This window comes from Macrotis lagotis, chromosome 7, assembly GCF_037893015.1.
Source record: "Macrotis lagotis isolate mMagLag1 chromosome 7, bilby.v1.9.chrom.fasta, whole genome shotgun sequence".
Taxonomy (NCBI): domain Eukaryota; kingdom Metazoa; phylum Chordata; class Mammalia; order Peramelemorphia; family Peramelidae; genus Macrotis; species Macrotis lagotis.
In genome coordinates this window covers 86849954-86868637 of record NC_133664.1, presented here as the reverse complement: position 1 = coordinate 86868637, position 18684 = coordinate 86849954, and the positions used below count along the sequence as shown (strand labels likewise).

At 36.9% G+C, this 18684-nt stretch overlaps 1 pseudogene; it reads left to right on the top strand.

Annotated features, from left to right (window-relative positions):
* The first annotated feature begins 17256 nt into the window (after positions 1 to 17256).
* Positions 17257 to 18037, top strand: LOC141493726 (small ribosomal subunit protein eS4-like; annotated as a pseudogene).
* Positions 18038 to 18684: the final 647 nt, after the last annotated feature.

Below are 18684 nucleotides of genomic sequence, written 5' to 3'. Positions count from 1 at the left end.
ACCATTTCTGGGATTGATTATAAGAATAAGGGAAACACTGACTTTTTTCTTGCATGAGAAAGTACTAATAAAGCTGGAAATGTATAAAAATATAGCCCTACTCAGTTCCTCAGCATCTCAGTGATTGAGGATTAAAAGACACATGATAGAAAATGCCATCCACACCTAGAGGAAGAACTCTGGACTCTGAATGCAGACCAAAGCATACCTGTGTTCACTTTTTAAAACTTCTTTTATATATTTTTTCTCTTTCTCCTGTTTTTTTTCTTTAGTTCTAATTCTTTCACAATATGACTAATGTGAAAATATGTTAAATATAATTGTGTGTGTGTGTGTGTGTGTAAGCTATATCAGATTACTCTGCAAAGGGAAATAACATTTTAAAAAAAGAATATAGTCCTAGCCTTATCTACTCTTCCATCATATTTGGAAGGTGATTTTTATTTTACTAGTTTTATCAATACTAAGATAAAGGCCATCTATCTATTGTCACTATTCTTAAATTTGTTAGAAGGAAAAACAGTAAAATTGAAATAACATTAGATTAGGAATCAGGAGATCTGAATTCTAATCTTCATTTGCCACTAATTAGTTCTGTAAACTGTAAGCTCTTAACCTCTCTGATCCTCATTTTCCTTATCTCATAGATTGGGGAATTGGCCTAGAAAATCTTCTAGTTGTCTCAATAACATTTTATATTTTTTTTTGATCCAGTACATTGAAACCCTTGTGAGGTGCAACCCTTAGCAAATTCTTATTTGTACAAGAATATTTACTGCAGCATTTCTTTTGGGAGGGGGCAAAGAATTGGAAATCGAGGGAATATTCATCAATTGGGGAGTAGCTGAGCAAATTGTATTATATGATTGTGCTATAAGAAGTGAGGTGCAGGATCATTTCAGAAAAATCTGGGGAGATTTACAAGAACATAAAAAGAAGTGAGCAGAATCAGAGGAACTTTGCACACATTTAATAGCATTACTGTAAACATGATCAACTGTGTGAAAGCTTTTCTGATCAAGAAGTTCCAAAGGAACCATGATGAAAAATGCTATTTACCTCCAGAGAAAGAACTAATCAATGGAAATGCAGATTAAAGCAAAGAACAGGAAGGAGGAAGAGAATTTGGAAATCAAAAAGTTTTTAAAATGATTGTTTATACAGTTTTATGTAATTGAATAACATTTAACAAAATTAAAATATTTAAATAGAAAAAAGAAAGTTACAGCACATATACACAAAAGCTGTGTGTGTGTATGTATGTATATATATATATATATATATAGTCATTATATTATTTGATTCAAGACCACTATTAAACTTTGTTGCTTTGACTTGGATTAAGGATGTTTTTAACAATTCCTAACACCATAATGCAGATAAATGGAATTTCTATTGCAGAAACAAAATAGTATAATGAAAGATAAATAGTAATTGAATGAATATAGCAATTCTTTTACAATGATAGGGAAAGTAGGAGTAAGAAAAACAGATATGGAGCAGTTTTTTGACCCATTCAGTATACTTAAATCTGAGTGAATGGTATAGATATCATTTCCATTAGCTTTTTGTAGCAATTTCTACTGAATTTTGATTTATTCAATTCTTGTAGCTTTGATTTATGTGAACAAAGTTTAGTCCTACCAGAGGGCTTTTGTTTATAAATTGTTGAAGAATAAAGAAAAAACTGCCTTAGCTATTTTCTTTAACTTAAATGATTCCAGGAAAAGAAAAACTTCTAAAGAAAGAAAAAAGAACGAATTTTTTTTATATATATATATATATATATATATATATATATATATATATATATATATATAAAATATCTTTGCATTTCCCCATAGCAGGAAATATCAGGGCCAACGTTACACATAAGAAGAATATATAGCTGCCTCCATTATGGTCCTTGTAGGATACTGAAAGAGTTACCTATCCTAACCTGAAATATTTCTCCTACAAACTTGATTGACTCTGATTAAAGCAATCTGTTTTCAGGAGTCCTCTGGTAAAATGCAAATGTTATCATCACCAATGCCTGTTATTAGTTATCATGATAACTGTGTTTGGGAAATAGGATGAAGGATTTTGATGGGGTAAGATACAATATGAGGGGGTGGGCAGAATGAACGAATGAATGAGGATTACCTTTAGCTAAGCAGCCCAATAGAAACCTTGGTTCTAACCCTTTTTATTCTATAGAAGTAGTTGCCTTAAAAGGTTTTAAACAGTAATTGACATGTTCCAATTAATTGGTTTTGAGCAGATGATTCTTTTTGTTGGTGCTGGTATAGCAAATTAGGTTTGAAGTTGATTTTAAAAGTTTCTCTTAACACTTAATTTTGTCTGTTTTTATTATATGTATTTTATTTGTTTTCCAATTATACATACAATAGCCGTTTCTACCTATCATTTTGGGGTAAGTTTTTGAATTTTACAGTTTCCCCATCCTCCCTCCCCCCCTTCCTCCCCACATCAGAATTGAATGTGTTGAGAGAAAAATCATATCCTCGAGGAAAAAATAAAATCCCATCCCTCCTGATTTCTAACAGAACAATATAATATTCCTATAGAATAAAAATCACCTAATCTAATGAGGTTTCAGAGAATGCTTTTTGCCCAGCAAAGAAACTTGTTGAGATATATTAAATGACTTGACCAAGTTCACAAATCAAGTCAGTGGTAAAGCCAGGGTTAGAACTAAGGTTTCTATTGGGCTGCTTAGCTAAAGGTAATCCTCATTCATTCGTTCATTCTGCCCACCCCCTCATATTGTATCTTACCCCATCAAAATCCTTCATCCTATTTCTCAAACACAGTTATCATGACAACTAATACTAGGCATTAGTGATATGAAGATATGTGTAATTCATTCTTCTTTCTTGATAGCAATTTTTACATTCATGGTAATAATGGATCATCACCCTATTGCCACTGATGTCTAAAATAGACCCTATTTTTGTCTTCTCTAAATAAAATGCTTTTGTTTCATGCAGACTTTTCCCAACACAAGACAGAGTATTTTTTTCTATTTGATTGAATGGTTTCAGGGAAAAAAAATATATGGGCTGCACCTTCAGAAAAACCTCTGCAAACATCCCATGCCAGGCTTCCCCATACTTTAGCCATTGATTTTTTGGAAAGATTTAATTATATCCTCATCTATCAAGACCTAGGAAGTAGTAGACAGAAGAAGGAAAGTTAAATTGTTGACTAACAATTGAATATTGTGACACTGACTTCTTTTCAGAGACCTTTGAGATTCTTCTTGTTGGTTTCACATCCATGTCAGATCGCTTTCATCACTGCTTTTGAACAGCTGGTAGTTCTAGTAACAAGCAAAGTTTTACTGTTTTTCTAGCATTCACACTTAGAAGTTCTTTTTCAGATTTTAAGAAAATATAACCCTCTTTCTGTTTGTTTTTTTATAATTTCTTTTTTAATTGATATTTTATTTTTCCAATTAGATGTTATGAAAATTTTTAGCATTCATTCACATGCATATGCATATTTTTAAGTTGTATAAATTTCTTTCCACCCTTACTTCCCACCCCTCTCCCCTCAGTGGCGAACAGTCTTGTGAATATTGTACAGTTATGTTTGACATGTTTTCAGATAAGTCATTTTCTTTATGTGGAATTAGAATTAAGGTGAAAGAACGAAAACCAGGAGATAGGAAGGAAAAAGTTTTTAAAAGTGAATGTAGTGTTCATTCAGATTCTGTAGGTTTGTTTGTTTTGTTTTGTTTTTCTTCCTCTGGATGTGGATAGCAGGGCTCCTAGGGTTGTCCTTCCTCTCTGAACTGCTGAGAGCCACTGCATCCATCAAGGTTGATCAGTGTTGTTCTTAATGTGTACAGTGTTCGCTTGGTTCTGCTCCCTTCACTCAACACCAATTCCTATAATTCATTCCATGCTTCTCCAGAGTCCAACCATTTATAGCTTCTTATAAAGCAATAGTACTCCATAGCATTCATATACCATACATGATGTATACCTAGAGAATCCCAAGAAATCATCCAAAAAACCTACTGGAAACAATTAGCAATTTTAGCAAAGTGCAGGATAAAATAAACCCTCATAAATCCTCAACTTTTCTATATATGACTAGCAAGATACAGCAGGAAGAGGTAGAAAGAGACATCCCATTCAAAGTAACCTCAGACAATATAAAATACCTGGTCTGTTTGCCAAGGCAGACTCAGAAACGTTTTGAAAACAATTACAAAACACTTCTCACACAAATAAAATCAGATTTAAATAACTGGGCAAACATCAACTGCTCATGGATAGGTCAAGCCAATATAATAAAAATGACAATTCTACTAAAACTAAACTACCTGTTTAGTGCCATACCAATCAAAATTCCAAAAAATTGCTTTAATGAGTTAGAAAAAGTTGTAAGTCAATTCATATGGAGAAATAAAAAGTCAAGAATTTCCAGGGATTCAGTGAAAAAGTACAAACGAAAGATTTTAATAATGGCATCTCACATTTTTCTAGTGTTCGGAGGTTTCTAAAGCACTTTGCTCCCTCTCCCCCCCCTTTTCAGTGTAGGGGACATTGTGCTAAGGTTGGAGGATGGGCTCCAGGCGTCTTCCAGCATCCAGAGAGGGCTGCGCTGCACCATTCTTCCCTCTGGTGTCCTGCCTTGTAGGGTGACTCTTAGTCTGCCAGATGTGAATGCAGTGTTCTCCACTGTCTAGCTGGCAAAGAGTTCATCCATACCTTCTTTATTGACTTTGAATGGCTGTGATTTCAAGTAAACCTAAAACGAAAACAACCTTTCCTGCTTCATGCTCTCTTTCAGGAACTGTACCCTGCATTTTGCATTCACAATGGAGGCTCTGACCTGGACCGACTTCCCACTGCCAGTACCTGCATGAACCTCCTGAAGTTGCCTGAGTTTTATGATGAGAACCTTCTCCGTAGTAAGCTGCTCTATGCCATCGAATGTGCTGCTGGATTTGAACTCAGCTGAGATATCTAGAGGCCCAACGCAGTGTTCTGCAGAGGGAAAGGAAGCAGCGCCTTCCCCGTGGCTGCCCTCCACCCAACCAACCCAGGGATCTCAGGCCAGGTTTCTGCAGCTCTTCTTTCTTACCAGATGTCCTCCTAGGTTTATTTTTTAAAATACACATGATTTTATTAAGTAACTCATTTATTTACATGGACACACCGCTTTCCCAGTGACTCCAAATAACCAATGCTGTGTGCAGTGTGGCCGGTTAGTGTTTATGCCAAGAAGAGCTTATTTTAAGAACAGTGACAAACTCAGTGTATACAGTGAATTAACCAAAGATGAAGCTTTCGCTCTGTGCTGTTGGAATAAAGATAACTTTACGAGCTAGCAGTAAAGTTAAAAGATGCAGCACGTTGCTCAATGGCTCCAGCTGGGCAGGTGTCCTCTGGAAGATGGGTGCAGACATCCTGGGCCTGGAAGATTTACATTGCTTACCATTAAGCCCCCTTATTGCTTCTCATGTGGTTGAATTGTTTACAATCCTTAGTTGTTGCAACTAAAATTTAAATGCATCTCTTTTCTGCTGCCTTCTGAAATGGAAGCTTGAAAATATGTAACATTGGTATTATTTTATTTGTGCTTTTGAAACCATTTTCCAGAAATGGGATTAGCATGCTTATTTTAAGTACTACATTGGGCTGCATCATGATGAGTTGGACATTATATTAAATAGATGTGAAGTACACATGCTTCTCTGTTCTGTTTCTCCCCCTCCTCCCACCCCTCATGCCTGAACAGGTTTCTTTTGGTATGTATCTTATCCCCATGACATACACACTACCTGCAATAGTAACAATTTGAAAGGAAATACATTGCAACATTAAAAATCATTTGAACCGAAATAACAGGCTTTATCTTTTGTATCTGTAGCCTGCTGTGGTCATATTCTGTCTATAAATTCATTCCCTTCAATGGTCATTTTCTGGGCTGTAGAAACCAACTTAGTTGTTCTTTTTGTGGCTCAGCAGTTTCTGCTTTCAGCTGCTGAGTTGAGTGCTGCTGTTTAGACAGGAAGGTGCGAGGGAACAGGTTGCTGAATATGATTTGATTTGCCAGGGAAGCATCTTCCTTTGATATGGGAAAGATGCTCTTCTCTAAAAATAAGAAGGCACTTTATGGGTTCAAGATTTGTGTTCGTATCTAATATAGCTGATTAAAAACCATTAAACAACTCAAGAGTATCCAAAACAAAGGGCATCTTCTCTAAGCTTAGATTGGGAAGGGGGGTGGGGAATCACCAGAATTTATAATCAGTTTCTTGGTCATCTCTTATGCTGAGAATATTTTACTGTCACTGGAGTCTCTGTTGGATGTCATATTTAATTGACAGTAACCAGCAATATACTTAATAAATGTGGGAAGACTAAATGATGCTTGTAAGATCTTTACCAGTATCAATATAAATTGTATAATTTCTTAATTTGAGTAATAAATGAAGTGTTCAAATGCTATTTGTAGTCTTGGTATACAGAAATAAAATAATTGTTTTTCTTTTTATTTTGCTTTAGACTGCTTTATTTATGTTAAATGTTGCATACTCTTATTATTTACCTGTAAGTTGGTTTCATGTATATTTTTTCAATATTATGAAAATTAAATGTTTAGGATAGAAGAGAGATCAATGGTTGCTTTTATTACCTTTTATTCTAATCTGAGCTTGTTTATTTGATCTCCTTATTCTTTTAAGTATTTTAAAGTTATTTTGAGATTAAGTTGATTTCCTTTTTTTCTTGGACTATTGCTTTATAAGTTCTGATTCAAATTAAATATCTATATTAAATGCTTATATTTCCAAGATTGTGTCACTCATGCTCTAAGCTAAAGTATTTGATTGCATTTAAGTTTATTAATCCAGATTCTTTTATAAGCACCTCTCTCTTACCACCAGTTAATGCAGTCTTTATAATTTCAATTCACATGTAGGTAAAATTCTATCCCTAAAACCCAATAGAGGGCACTGACAACAAACTAGGTAGGCAAGTAAGCAGCAATTTGCAAGACTATACTTGAAAAGAATCAGTTTGAGGATGTTGTTCCCAGTTCAGATTTTCTATTTGAAACATATAAACCATGGATTCCCTCCCATCCCCAGGCTCACTGGAATGTTTCAAAGTAAGATTTTTAAAATGTGAGTATACTTTTGGCCAGGGGGGTGGAGGTGAAGAATATTATACAATTATATTAGAATACTGTTAAAATATGAATTATGGTTTACTCATCTACTCATATTCTTAGTCAAAAATTTAGTTTGACCAGTTCAGAAAACTAGTTCATTCCCTACAAGGCTGATCAGCTGGTAATAAAACTTTCAGCCACGAAGAATCCTGAAGACTGTCAAGGGTTGCAGTCCACTTTGACAGCAGAAATAGCTACACCAAAGAAGGGAGTCATATGATTTTTATATAAATGTATATGTATATTACACTAAGAGTCCTTGGGAATCACCTCCAACATGAGTTTTATCATTGCCCATTTCTTCCACAGAGCTTGATAGGAAGTATTATCCCTTTCTAAGCATGCTGGGTCTTCACTTCTACCATTTCTCCATTTTTCCTTTGTTCCCCAAGGTGGGAGGGGGGCTGGGGGGGCTCTTCTCTTAATAAACTATTATGTGTTATCTCTGTGCCAAGTCCCAGCCTTATTTCTTCTGACTGCCAATCTCACAAGTCCAAAACTAACTTCATTTTCTTCTCTTCCACCATTCCCCCCCCACCAAGAAAGAACTAAGATACCATGTTTATTCATTGCCCAGTTCTCATAGCCTAAAGTGTTCTCTTTTGTCTGACCTTTAATTCTTTGTGCCCTTTATGGTCATAGAACACTAAGTTATTTTGGTATTATAAAGTTAATGGAGCAATTAAATTTGTCCAGTTAAAACTGTAATGAGAAAGGTTGAAACTATTTGTTCTCATATCCATGGAATCAAAAAGTAATTTCTTGCTAGGTATCTAACTTGCCCACTGGTTGCTTCTTTAGCATAAGTTGATGGTATAGAAGTAAAAGCTAGTAAGAAGAGGAAATTGAGAATAAGAGCTAGACAGCAAGTGAACTTTCAAGGGAGATGAGAAAAACAATACTGCCTAGGAAAGAAACCAGCCTTTTATTTAAAAAAAAATTCTTAAACCTGTTGCCTTTCCTGGTCTTTTTTCAGTATTTTGGTATTTAGTTCATTTTTCTTGACCATCTTAAACATGAGACTTTTAAAATACCTTTTAATTTTATTTCAGACTTTCTGGCCTTCCAAGTTTATTTTCAGTTTCCTTATTCATAATCTTTATTCTACTTCAAACACACATACAGAAATTAGGACACTCACCCTTGATTCAACCAGTGATTGAATATCTAAACCTGCTATCAGTCCATCTTTCCTTATTCTTCATTCCTAAATCTGTTCATCCTCACCATCTCCTCTTATCTCACAAAGAGTTGAAGACAAGTAAAGAATGCTACCCACTTCCTGACAACAGAGGTAATGACACAGATGCATGAATGACAAACATTTTTGGCTAAGGCCAATGAGAAAATTTGCTTTCTCTAACTGTCCATATTTGTTGTAAGGATTTTCCTTTTTAAATTGATAAGGAATGAAAAGGGGAAGGGAAAGGAAGAGAAAGTGCTTATTAATTGAAAGAAATTATATCATTAGTTTAAAATATAATTCCCTGGTAATGACAAGTCAAAACACTGTTTTATTTCTCTTGAACCTCACATGTACAAAAATATTTATAGCAGCACTTTTAGTAATGGGAAAGAAATGGAGATTGAAGGAATGTCCATTAATTGAGGAGTGACTGAACAAACTCTGGTATCTGAATGTGATGAAACACTGTTCCTTAAGAAACCATGGGGGGAGGGGGAGGGGGAGCAGAGCCAAGATGGTAGAATGAAGGCAGAAAATCCAAGAAACTCTCCCCCAGACCACTCAAAATGCCTTTAAATTATGGCTCTAACCAAATTCTAAAGTTGGCAGAACCCAAAGAAAGACTGAAGCAATTTTCTGTTCCAAGACAATTTGAAAGATCCATGGGGAGGGTCTGTTCCACCAGGGTTGGAAAGGGTCACAGCGCAGCCCAAGTCTCATTAGAAGTGATCAGTGCATCCCCAAAATTTCTATTTTACCCTCTGCTTCTAGGATATCAGGGCAGTTTTCCTGGAGAATTTATTGAAAAATGAAGTCTAGGCTCTTAAACTCCCAAGAATATTGTGGCCAAATTCCAGAGAACTCCCAAGTCAAAGAGAAAATATTACAAGCAGTCAGAAATGATTCAATTACCATGGCACTATAGTCAAGATTACATAGTATTTACCAGCATCTGTTTAGGGCTTGAGATATTATATTCCTGAAGGTAAAAGAGCTTGGATTACAACAGAGAATCAACTATTCAACAAAACTGAACATCCTCTTTTAGAGGAAAAGATGGACTTTCAGTAAAATAGGAGAATTTCAAAGTTTTCTGTTGAAATGAACAGAGCTGAATTTAAAAAAGTTTCATCTTCGCAAGTACAGGACTCAGGTGAAGCATAGGGTGGATGGGAAGAACCAATGAAAGAATTAATGATGTTGAACTGCATGTATTCCTGTGTGGGAAGATGATAACTCATGTGAAGGTTCTCATGTAATAGGGCAGTGAAAAGGAAAGTATTGAAAGGGAAAGGACAAGTAGAATAGGATGTTTATTTCACATAAAAAAGGCAAGAAAAAGCTTTTTTTTTTTAAAGGAGGGGAGTGAGGGGAGAATGAGCCATCATTCTCTTCCAAAGTGGCTCAGAGAGGAAATAACATATACACTTGATAGGGTATAGAAAACTATCTTACCTTAGAGGAAAAAAAAAGGAGAGGAAGAGGATGGGAGAAAGGGGACAGGGGTTGGGTGTAGGGTATAGAAGAGAGATGATCATAGGAGAGGGTAGTCAGATACAACACACTCTCGAGGGACGGGGTGAAAGGAGAGAGACTAGAATAAATGGGAGTGGGAAGGAATAGAATGGAGGGAAATTCAGCTAGTGATAGCAATTGTGGGGGAAAAATGTTGAATTAACTTCTCTGAAGGACTTAACATGAAGATTGTGATCCTTCCCAAAGGCAGAACTGATGGTATCTGAATACAGACTGAAACACACTTTTTTTTCCTTCTCACTTTATTTTACAAGACTTGTAATATGAAAAATAAATAAAATATTTGCTTGAAAAGAAAAGAAACTGGGACTTCAGAATAACCTGGAAAGACTTGCATGAATTGATTTGAGTGAAGCAGAACTCGAAGAATATTGTACACATTACCAGTAACATTGTGTGATGATCAACTATGATGGACTTGATCATTTCTGCCATACAAGAATCAAAGACATTTCTAAAACACTTGTGATGGAGAATACCATCTATATACAGAAAAGGAACTATGGAGTTTATATGCAAACCAAAGTTTACTATCTTCAATTGGTGGGGGGGAGTTGTCTGATGGATTAAAAAATTAAAATCCATTTCCCTATCTTTAATAGTCCCTAGTAAATAGAATGTGTTTTTGATTACCAAAGATGTGAGTCATCATAATAAATACAGATTCATATTGTCCAGGGATGGTAGGTTTAGACTAAATGTCCAGTGACACTCATACTACCACCCCTACCCTGCAGTCACAGGGAGTTCATTTGTTTTAACTTAAACCCATCAACTTTTTTATTTTTGCAAGGCTATGGGGTTAAGTGACTTGCCTGAGGTCACACAGCTAAGTATTAAGTGGCTGAGGTCAGATTTGAATTTAGGTATTCCTGACTCCAGGGCTAGTGCTCTATCCACTGCACCACTGAGCTGCCCCTAAACCTGACAACTTTTTTTTAGTTTTTGCAAGGCAGGGGTGGCTAGGTGGCACAGTGGATAAAGCACCGGCCCTGCAGTCAGGAGTACCTGTGTTCAAATTCAGTCTCAGACATTTAATAGTTACCTAGCTGTGTGGCCTTGGGCAAGCCACTTCACCCCATTTGCCTTGCAAAAACCTAAAAAAAAAAATTGAAACTGGAGTTTTTGTAAGGCAATGGGGTTAAGTGACTTGCCCAAGGCCACACAGCTAGGTAATTAAGTGTCTGAGGCTGGATTTGAACTCAGGTACTCCTGACTCCACGGCCAGTGCTCTATCCACTGTGCTACCTAGCTGCCCCTAAACCTGACAACTTAAAAAAAATTACCTTATCAAAATTAAATGCAGAGAAAAAAAATCTAAATTCTCAATTTTCATTAATTGTGGTTAAATTTTTTCAAATTTCATTTTTCTCCAATACCTCAGTATACCTGCCGAATTATCCAAAGTTCCTCATACAGACCTGTTCACACTCTTCAGTAATTTATATTTAGAAATTACTTCTCTGGCATGCTTACTCCTGTGCAATGTATTGGAAATAGTGTTGGCTAGCTTCCTGATTAAGGCTGAATCATTTAACATCTATAAAATTGTAAAAACCCTTGCACTACCCTACCTACTCTGTAGTTATGGGAAAGACTTTGCAAAACTTTGATGTACTATGTAAATGAAGCTATTTTAAATTTTTAATTCCTGCTTGGTGGAAGTAATTCTTAGTCCTCAAAAGCTGCAACCATGGACCATAAAAAAGTTGTTAAAGATCTAACCAGCTCCTCACGTGCTTCATGACCTCCAAGGCAGCTAGCAAGACTAAACTCCTGAGGTCTTTTCTGTTGAGTATGGAAAATGGGCTCTTTCTATAAATGACTTGTAAAAAGTGGGCAAAAGAGTGTTCAAAGTGCAATTGATTTTTTCCCCTAAAAAAGGTCAAAGGGCTTATTTTCCTTAAAAAAGGAAGATAAGAAGTGAGCCTTCATTCTCATCAGAAATGGCTGAGAGGAAATAACACACACTGAATAGGGTATATTTATCTTACCCTAGAGAAAAATGAGAAGACAGGGATGGGATAAGGGGGAATGGGGGAAATAGGTGATAGAAGAGAGGAAAGATCAAGGGAGAGGGTACTCAGATACAATACACTTTTGGATAGGGACAGGGTGAAAGGAGAGAGAGAATAGAATAAATTAGAGTGGGGGTGGAATACAGCTAGTAATAGCAACTGGGGGGAAAGTATTAAAGCAACTTCTCTGGTGAACTTATGATGAAGAAGACAGCTCACCCCAGAGACAAAGCCATTGGAAGCTGAACACAGACTGAAGTACATTTTGTTTCCTCTCACTGTTTTTGAGGTTTCTCAACTTCTTGGGGGGAGGGGGGTATGTTTATTCTTGTAACAAAATTACTGTAATAATATAAAATAAATAAACCAAAATCATACTTTGAAAAAAAGGAAGATGAGTTACTATATGAAAACCAAGAAGAAAAAGGTCCCCTAGAGGCAGAGAAATTCTGACCTGTCAGTTGGAAGAATGACTAGAGGAAGGAAAAAATGATTTCATGAAGGAAAAAATTATTTCATTTCATCATTTCCTTGGCTTGGAGCCTTTAACCTAGATTGTAACTTCTTTACACTTTTCAGTAGGCAGTTTTCTAGAGTTACTTTAACCAACCTGAGGGGGAAAAACCTCCAGATTTATCTATATTATTCCCCAATGACTGATGGAGAAGGACCTACCTTTAGAATTTTTCCATATTGAATTTAATTTGTCATAGCGATTGTTTTACTGACATAGCCTTGAAGAAGCTAGAGGTTTCTTCCATGTCACAAAATATTAAGACATCCATTAGATATTATTAGTTCACCAGATTAACATCAGAACTGGAGTTCTGAAGGCCTGAGGAGATAAATAAAATTTTAATTGAGGGTAATAGGAGAAAAGAGAAGCAAAGAAAAGTAAGGATCTAGAGCTCTATTCAGGAAGGCCAAGACTGAAGTGGATTTGAAAGACAGTAGTGTTGAGGGGGTCCTAGGGAACCAGCAAAACAGTTTCCTATCCTGAAAAATCTCAAGAATGGAAAGAATACAGATTGCTTCCATTTCTTAATTTCTTACCAACCTGTCCTGAGAACAAAAACTCAACCTAAAATGTTTCCTTTTAATTAGATCTGTGACATCCTGTTAAACAACACTAGCATTAATGTGTTGGAAAATGGACTCCCAGACAAACTAACCTCCTCTCCCTCAAGCATAGGTTTTGGGCACTGTGGACAGCTTTGGGGACATGAGGGAAACAAAACCAGGGAAGCCCTGAAGGTTGGGAGGTCTAGGTCATCTGTGAACTTGTTGACTCCACTCTAAATACTCATCTGCTGCTGCTCCTACCAAGTAATACTTTATCAAAGCAATTTTCCCAGACCTCTAGCTCATTCCCAGAAACTGTCTGCTGCATGTAAATGTGTTTGTGTATTGTGGTGGAGGAAAGAGAAGTTATCTGCCTTTGCACCAGACACTCTTCTTCACACCCACCACCCCTGCCAGCTCAATCTCTTGCTCTTACCACCTCCTGCTCCGACCCTATCTTCCCAAATCAACTTTGTTTCTCATCATTCTGTTTGCCTTTCACTCTAAAATAGACTGTCCTGCCTGCCGTCTGGTAATAGTTCTGAGTTCACCTGTCATATTTCATGGAATCAGAAAAGCTATGAGCTGCAAAATAATAATTAGCTCATCACATGCCAGGGCTGAATTATACTGTTATATATTTTCAAGTGCCTTGTTTTCTATGTGATTAAAACTGTGTCAAGAATGACCGATTCAGAAAAAGATTCAGATCCAGTGGCTAAAATGATGGCACCGAGAGAGGAACAACAATGCTTTTTTTTAGAAGAGTATACCAAGTTACCAGAAACTTAATTCAGCACCATTTGATTGAGCTAAGTTGAACTGAGGAAGAGAACTAGAAGACTTATCTCAGTCAACTCCTAGCATTTAAGCCTCTTAAAATATGTATCAGAGGTTCTACAGCTATAAAGGATTTTAGAAACCATCTGTGTAGTAAAACTCAACTCATTTTAAAGGTGAAGAAACTAACCATCGAGGAAGGGAAATGATTTCCTAAGAGCATACAAATAGTGGCAGAGCTAAGTTTTAAATTCAGTCCTTCTGGTTCCATATCCAGTTAAAATCCACACTAAAAAGGCATCACTTTGAATTGATGGCATTAATTTGAATTTGTAGGATTTTTCCTTAAAATGAAAAGCATTTTAATCCCTGCATAAGTTTAAAATGACACTGTGATAAATCCACAATATACAAGAGGAAAAGAAAAGTGAAAAAGCTTAGACAAAATGGGTGTATCCCGATAGGGGTATAGGCAAGGATATTCAGTGATTGAAGAGGGCTGGAGATGAAGATTCTGCAAATCTCCAAGTACATATGTCCAATACAATTTTGGGGGTGGGGAAGGGGAAGAATGAAATAATGACTTGCCAAAAATGATCTTCTCAAATTTCTCCTTTTGAATTAAAAACGTTTTCTCTGAAGGGTATAAAGGATACTTTAAACCTTGCTTCCTAACAGATGCTAAAGTAGTCACCAATGAGGAAGCAAGGTGCTAGTTGTTAAGCTCCACTCTGGGTCTAGGCTATTTATTTTTAAGCATTATGATTTTTTGAGAGAGAAAGGAAAACAGAAAGAATCTGAATCATCCTGTGGCTGACTATGGGCTGTTCTCATAAAGAAATCTTGTTTTCAAGCCCTTGGTTTTTGTTGGGAAATTTCTCAGCCCAGGTACTAAGATTTTCCCAGAGAGTAAATCCTTCCATCTTGGTTCATTTGACTAAAAGTCAATGAGGAGGCAAGGTTAAAATATAAAAATGTGTAACTAGTATCAGCTGATGGGCATTAACCACATGGATAGCAAAATGAGCCAGACATAGGAGTTTTTGCCCATCAGGTGAGATGGCTCAGCTACTTACTTAGAAGAAGATGTCAGAAGATTTTGGGGAGAATGTTTTGACAATCCTGGGGTATCTTGGGAGTTGCCATAAATCTCAGGTTCATGCCAGTGGGATAATGCATTACTCTGAGGTTAGTCATATCAGAATATTGTGTTGGGGCTAGAAATCTATTAAGGCAGTGGAGACTCCTTTTCAAGAAAAAAAATCAGGGGCCTGCTAGGTGGCACACTGGATAGAGAACTGGCCCTGCAGTCAGAAGTACCTCAGTTCAAATCCAGCCTCAGACACTTAATAATTACCTAGCTGTGTGGCCTTGGGCAAGCCACTTAACCCCATTTGCCTTGCAAAAAACCTAAAAAAAGAAATCAATAAGTCAACCTGGCCTTGCCACCCTGAGGATGTCTATTTATACAATCATGTAGCTCTTTTTCTCTTACCTTTAAGATTTTTTTTTCTCATGAGAAATATCTCCCAAACCCATTGTTTTATTCACAACTTGGATGCTAAAAATCTCTCTCCTGGACAGGTGGTCATAATCTGAAGACCAAATTCTTGTTCTTGGTCTGAATTTTTGAATTAATTCAACTCTCCTGCTCTACTTCCAAACCCTAAACACATAGGTGCAATGAGGAGATTGAGAGTTTTTTGTTTAGCACTTTATATATTAGGGTGTAATAGGTCCAGACATATGGCACTGACCATTACACACACTACCTCAATAGCAAGATCTTTTTTTAGTTTTTGCAAGGCAATGGGGTTAAGTGGCTTGCCCAAGGCCACACAGCCAGATAATTATTGTCTGAGGCCAGATTTGAACTTGGGTACTCCTGACTCCAAGGCCAGTGCTCTATCCACTGCACAAGATCTCTCTTTTTAAAAAAAAAAAAATGTTATTTTATTTTATTTTTTCCAATTACATGCAAAGATGTTGAAAACATTCATCTTTTTTGTAAAATTTTGAGTTCCACATTTTTCTACCTCCCTCCCTTCCCTCCCTCATCCTCCCCACAACAGGGAGTAATCTCATATAAGTTATAATGTACAATTACTAACAGTATCTTTTCACAACAGTTGACCATTAATAGGAATAATAGGGGGGGGGGGCAGCTAGGTGGCGCAGTGGATAAAGCACCGGTCCAGGAGTACCTGGGTTCAAATCCGGTCTCAGACACTTAATAATTATTACCTAGCTGTGTGGCCTTGGGCAAGCCACTTAACCCCATTGCCTTGCAAAAAAAAAGGAATAATAGGTCACATATAGTGCTTTATGGTTGCAGTGCATCTTATGCACTGTTTCATTTTAGCCTCAAAACAATGCTATTAAGGTAGGAGTTATTTAACCCATTTAAAAAATAAGGAAACGAAGTCAGAGAGATTCAATGACTTAGGCATCATGGTACAGTGCAGTCTAGATCCTGGTTCTGTCACATTCTATCAACAAGCATTAAGTGCTAAAGAAATAAAGACGAAAGTGGAACCATTCCTTGCCCTCAAAGATCTTACTTTATACATCATGATCATGGAAGGATGTAGACAAGATAACATAGAAAGTAAATACTAGTAATTCCCTGACTGCTCTCTGGGCTTGGTTAAATGATATTTACCTTGGATTCAAACCTCTACCTTATTTTCTGATTATTTTTATAAGCCATGCAGCTAGATGACTCTCCAACCACTTTCCAGGTCTTCCCCAATTACAATATAATTTCCTTAGGAACAGACTTGTCCAGCTTCTAGTTAAATCTTTTCTTGTTTGTTTTTTGCAAAGTAATGGGGTTAAATGACTTTCCCAAGGTCACACAGCTGGGTAATTATTACGTGTATGAGGCCAGATTTAAACTCAGGTCCTCCTGACTCCAGGGTCAGTGCTCTATCCGCTGTACCACCTAGCAGCCCTCTAGTTATAGCTTCTGCTTGGCACAGTGCTCAGCATTTTACAAATGCCTAAGGAGCTCTTTTTGGACATAGTAGATAGGGCTGGGCCTAAAGTCAGGAAGATCTGAGTTCAAATGTGACCTCAACCACTTAGCTCTGTCTCCTTGGGCAAGTCACTTAAGCCTTTTTGACTCAGTTTACTCATCTATAAAATGAGCTGGAGAAGGAAATGGCAAACCATTCCAATGTCTTCCAAGAAAACTCCAAATGGTGTCATAGAGTCATACACAACTGAAAAATTACTTATATATTACAATAACAATTTTAGATCATATTAGAGGAGACAGCCTTTTATATACAGAAGAAGAGATGAAGAAAAGAATTCAAGCTCTTGCCGTGTGGCCCTGGGACCAGTTGGTCGTGCTTCTGGAGAAGGCGCTGAGGCCCAGAGGGTTAAAGTGACGTGGCCAAACACAGCCATTAAGTGGTCCCCGACCCTACCTGCAGTCAAGTAAACTTCCTGCTTTATCCCAGATTTAGTGTAGCCATGGCTCGTGGTCCCAAGAAACATCTAAAACGTGTAGCAGCTCCAAAGCACTGGATGCTGGATAAATTAACAGGAGTATTTGCTCCAAGACCATCTACAGGTCCCCACAAGTTGAGAGAACATCTCCCCCTCATCATCTTCCTGAGAAACAGGCTCAAGTATGCCCTTACTGGAGATGAAGTAAAGAAGATCTGCATGCAGCGATTCATCAAGATTGATGGCAAGGTCTGCACTGATATCACATATCCTGCTGGTTTTATGGATGTTATTAGCATTGAGAAGACAGGGAAACATTTCTGTTTGGTATATGACGCAAAGGGACGCTTTGCTGTTCATCATATCACAGCTGAGGAGGCTAAATATAAGTTATGCAAAGTGAGAAAAATCTTTGTGGGTACAAAGGGTATTCCCCATCTGGTGACCCATGATGCCCGTACTATCCGTTATCCAGATCCCCTCATCAAAGTGAATGATATAGTTCAGATTGATTTAGAAGCTGGCAAAATCACTGATTTCATTAAGTTTGATACTGGAAACCTATGTATGGTGACTGGTGGAGCCAACTTGGGTTGAATTGGTGTGATTACAAATAGGGAGAAACATCCTGGCTCTTTTGATGTTGTTCATGTAAAAGATGCCAATGGCAATAGTTTTGCCACTAGGCTTTCAAACATTTTTGTTATTGGCAAAGGTAATAAGCCTTCCCAGAGGAAAGGGTATCTGTCTTACAATTGCTGTGGAGAGAGATAGGAGATTGGCAGCTAAACAGAGCAGTGGCTAAATGATTGTAAATCATGAGAGAATTTGTAGGTTTTCAATCAAATTAAGATTTTAAATTCAGTTTTTAAAATGATTATCCTACAAATACATAAATTACATCAAAAAAATAAGAATCTTAAACAGCTTATTTTTATAAAGCAATATTGAACAAGCCATAATGCTTTTCTCTTCTTTCCTTGAATTAGAGTACTTTGTGTATGACTGTTGCATAAAATGGCATGCAAGATGTACCTCTATTGGTTTTGCTTAACTTGTTACATGGGAAGTCTCACTGTGATTGGAGGATAAGGAGAGGAATATTGCAAAATGGCTGATGTTAAAACAAAAGACATTAATAAAACTTAAAAAAAGAAAAGAATTCAAAGCACAGAGGGAAGCCAATACAAAGGTATGTAGATGGGAAAAGGAGTTATTTATGTGATGAACAGTCAAAAGTCTAATTCATTCAGCACAAGCATCAGAGATGGGAGATCACAGATCCGTAGAATTCTAATAGGCATGTAAGGAGGGGCAAACTGAATGAGCAAAGAAATGGAGTAAGAAATATTGAAAGTATCCAGGGGGAGTAGTAAGTAGTCCACTTTGGCTGGGTCGGATAGTAGATTTTTATTTAAGATTAAACAGTGGGAGCAGCTAGGTGACTCAGTG